Source organism: Aedes aegypti, chromosome 1 (genome assembly GCF_002204515.2).
Source record: "Aedes aegypti strain LVP_AGWG chromosome 1, AaegL5.0 Primary Assembly, whole genome shotgun sequence".
Classification (NCBI taxonomy): Eukaryota; Metazoa; Arthropoda; class Insecta; order Diptera; family Culicidae; genus Aedes; species Aedes aegypti.
Window position 1 is genome coordinate 217,340,632 of NC_035107.1, and position 4,973 is coordinate 217,345,604.

Below are 4,973 nucleotides of genomic sequence, written 5' to 3' on the forward strand. Positions count from 1 at the left end.
CTTCATAAATGAACCGGAGTTGTGGGCTGGGAAAGGTCAGGATACGCCTAAAAAACTGGCGATGGACTCAGAGCATCATTTATTTAAAAAAAAAATACCAATAAAGTAGTTAAACAGTAAGTCCAGTAAGTTTAACTTCGTTCGTTAGGCTAGAGATAGAATCTGTTACATATTGTCCTTCATAATTGAACGTCCAGAGTTTTCCTTCTTGATGCTCTTTAAACCATGGTTCATTATTAGTTTTCTGAGAATCAATATCAGTTTAACAGAAAAATATATTTTTATGTTTTGGTTACAAACAATTCTGATGAACGTCATTTATGAGCATGACAGTAATGATTACTTAAAATGCTTACAATTACTACTGAGATAGAAAAAAAAATATCTGTTTAAAACAAGTTTTAAAATATTGGAGAAAACCATTAGAATCTGTGACATTCGCTTTAACAATGAAACTTGAAGGAATAGCATGTAATTACAAGAAGAAAAATTATTCACGAGCTCTTTTATTTTTGATTGATTTATCTAATTATGAAGAAAAGCCTTCTATTAAAAGAAGGGAATATTTCTGCTGAAATCGTTAGCAGCTGCTAAAAATATATTAACGCAAAAATAGTTCAAAGAACTACCTTCGATAAAAAGAAGACGAGACTAACTTTAAAATTGTCAACTATTTTGAAACCAATATTTACTAGACCAGTAAAATGAGGGAGAACAACCTATGTTTTAAAGAAGGGGTATGTATGAATTTGAAGAGAAGCCAATTTTACATTATTAGTTATTGTCACAAAAAAAAACTAAAAGTTCTACTTATGATTTTAGAAACCCAAATTCTAACGTGGAGATAATGGTCAAATAATAGCCTGGACGCAATGTTACAATGTCACGATCTCTAAGATACTTCCCAAACAAACTAATTGACTCAAAGTTCATATGTAGCAAAGTCATAATTTATTACATAATTCTGCCTTTGTCCGTTCAGCCATATTTAAATTAGATTATATCTCACTTTTTTAATATTTTTTCAAAACCAATTCTCTACATTTCCTGCATTTTATGATGATTTTTAAATAATAAACCTATTTTTACATAATTTCCAAAGCAGGCCTGTCAAACTTGCTGAATTCAGTGTAATTAAACGAAATCTGGAACATGTCAATGAAAAAACCTTTTGTTGATACAATACACTCGGAGAAATAGTTCATTCTGGAAAATGGGTTTCGGAAAAAAAACTTTGGAAAAAAATCATTCGGGTAAATGGTTTTCAGGGAAATGTCGTACAACCATTCTACCAAAACATTTAATCTCGAGACAAAAATGCAAAACTAGTGTTGTGATCCTCTTCGGAATATTGATCTGAATCCACAATTAATACAACGTTTATTGCACTAAATACAGTTTAACTGCTTATTCTAACTTTATTGCACACTACAGATTCACAGACTATTTCTGATTAGCCAAATGCGCTCAGAATAGTTCAGGTAACGAATAAGTTAATCTAATCTACAAAGTGAGCATGATGGCTACTTTCTTCTCGGATTTTTACAGTTTTAATCTTGTTAAGCATTGTGAACTACGTTACAGCAGCATGATGTTGTTACACCTACCAACTATACTATTTTTCAACCAGAGAAGCAACAACTAGTTTTATGCAAGAGTCGTATTTTTCTTCCTTATCCATGGATCGCATCACCAACCAAAGGTAACTCTCAGATCTTTTGCTCCCTCACTAATGAACACCCATCCCGTGATAATTGTGGAGATGCAGAGGTATTCTCGGTCTCTAGAAGCAACAATCCTTACACCCTAACATTCATTTCTCATCAATCACGGAGTAGAAAGTATTGACATGTACAGTCAGTCTATGGCTATGCTATGCTACAATTATCTTGAAATGGCAGTGTGCAGTCGGAAACATACTTTATGGAACACTCTGTAACTCCCGGCGGGATTCGTACGAACTGGAATGCCCTAGATCTTGAAGGAATTCCTTCGTCGTTGTAATCAGTCTTGTGAGCTTTTCGGAAAAGCTGTACTCAATCTTCTATAGCTCGATCAATTCGGAAAATGACCTGGGATAAAACTTTGTAGGCGGCATTTAGATTAGTTATCGCCCGATAGTTCTAACATTCCAGCTTGTCGTTTTTTTTTGTAGGTAGGGCATATAACCCTTTGATTACACTCACCCGGTAGCTATTCTGTCTTGAAGATACTGACTATTAGCCGATGCAGCCAAGCTACCAATTTCTCCGGGTCCATCTTGATAATAACCTCCGTTTATGTGCCCTTGGTGCCATACAAACGTTTGTCGTAGGGCTAGTTCCACCATTCTATCGCCTTTCGTTTGTCTGACAAAATTTGGGATCTTTATTCCTGCACATTCCTGTTCGCATCACGAAGCCTAAGTTAGATGGTTGAGTTTTTGATAGAAGCGTTTCTTGGGTGCTGTACAGCAACTCCATTTCTTCACATTTCGCCTCTTCCAGGTGGCGCTTTTTCCTGAAACAAATGAGTATGCTGCTTCTGCCTCTGTCTCAACGTTCTACGTTCTGCTGAATAGGCCTCCAATCCACAGTGATTTATTTCATCGATTTCACGATCAAAATAGAATAACTTCAAAACTATTGATTCCAGATGTTTGGTGTCTTCGATGAAGTTTCTTGATATTAAAAGGCCCTTCTTTTGGTATTAGGGGTAAGATGATCAATTCACCTAAAAGTGAGATAAAAAAAATATTTTTTTAAAAAATTATTTTAGAGATTTCAAGTCTTTGGCAAAGTTGTAGAGTATGTTATTACAAACAACTTTGCCGAAGACACAAAATTCCTATATATTCGCGATAATGAGATATGGAGCATTTTGTCTTCAACACCCCTAAAACTCGTTTTTTGTACATAACTTTTTAATAGAATTTTTCACATTTTTCGAACCTTCTACAAAGTTGTTTGGATCGATAAAATACACATTTTTGCTGAACACGCAAACCTTCTATCTCTTATCGTTAAAAAGTTATAAACAAATTTATGTTAAATTTTAGTCCACTTTCACTTTAAAAATCTCCATTCTACGCAAAATGACGCAGTTAGTTTCATGGCAACTTCAAGATCAAACTTTCTACTTTTGAAAAAAAGTAATAACTTTTGGAAACAAAAGGTTTTTTGCAGTGTTTTTTACAGATTATATATCGTTAATTTAAAATTTAAAGTTTTAAACCCTCCCTGTTAATTACAAATTTCTTGTTAAGGTACATCGGAGCAAGTAAGAATACTGGACAATTAAGAGCTTGATGTACAACTTCAGTGAAATTAAATTGTCAGGTATATTTCACAAGCTTTATAAAGCTATGATGATATATTTAATACAAACATTCTTTGGTTTCAATACAATGTATAACATGTACCAGTTCTCACTGCTGCGCCATTTTCAAAACGCAAGGAAAATTGGAGCATTATGCGTTTCTTTGCAATACCACTTTAATTATTTTTTTAGTGAGACTTTTAGCCCTAGTAAACTAGTTGTTTATTTGTTTATTTGTTTATTATTGTAACTCATCGGACTTATTAGTCTAAATGATAATAAAAGGAGCAATTAAGATAACTAACAATACATTATCATTAACATTCAAAAAGTGAGAATCACACTAGTCGTAATCGCATAATACGGTTGACAAAACGTTTAGCAGGTTCACCGAACTCATATTCCTCTTCCACAATTGAAAAGGTCCTTAACATTGCAGAAAAAGGCTCGTTGTAACCGAAAGTGGTGCGATGAAATCGATGTTGGATCACAGCTGTGTTGCGAGTCCATCTGGAGGCGCGAAAATCGATTCGGGATAGCAACCCTGGAGTGTTCAGTTCGTTACTGATAATTTTAGCTGCAGTGGAAATCTGTGCAATATTACGCCGACGTTCCAACGTGTCCAGATTGAGTAATTGGCACCTATCTGGATAGGGAGGTAGGTTTACAGGGTCACGCCATGGTAAACTTCTCAGCGCAAACCGTATGAACCGTTTTTGAACCCTCTCAATTCTCAAGTTCCAAGTGAGTTGGTGAGGAGTCCAAACAACCGAGGCAGTCTCTAAAATTGGGCGGACAAGGGCACAATACAATGACTTAAGACAGTAGGGATCCGTGAAGTTTTGCGCAATTTTAGAAATAAACCCAAGCTGGCGATTTGCCTTGGCAATGATTTCCGTCATGTGGGGTATGAAGGTCAGCTTAGTGTCCAATTGAACACCAAGGTCGCATACTTGATCTACTCTGTTCAGTAGTATACCATCGATTTTGTAGTCAAAGATGATAGGGCGTTCAATTCGATGGAAAGTCATTGCAGAGCATTTTGTGATGCTTATCGTCAGTCGATTTCTTCGGCACCAATTTACAAATCGATCTAAGAGGGCTTGCAAGTGATGACAATCCTCAATTGTTCGAACTGAGACGTAGATTTTTGCATCATCCGCAAATATGGATTTACAATTTGGTCCAAGGAGCAACGCAGCATCATTAATATACAGAGAGAATAGTAAGGGACCTAGATTACTTCCCTGTGGCACACCCGACTTATTAGTAAACGCATTTGAAAGCTCATTACCGAACTGCACACGCAGCGTTCTTCCAACCAGATACGAGCGCAGCCAACAAACTAGCCTTTCGGAGGCACCTAATTTCAGGAGTTTGCGAAGAAGTATCTCATGGTCAATTCGATCGAATGCGGCTTTCAGATCTGTGTAGATAACATCAACTTGTGCCTTGCTCTCCATTTGGTTCGCACAGATGGTTGTGAACTCAAGTAGATTAGTCGTTACCGATCTCCCGGGCATGAAACCGTGCTGATCAGTTGAAATGTAGTTCATCGTTTGGTTACTCAGGAAATTTCCAACAATAATCTCGAACAGTTTGGATCCTGCAGACAACCTCGTAATTCCTCGATAATTCCTTACGTCGTGACGATCACCTTTCTTGTGTACTGGAAA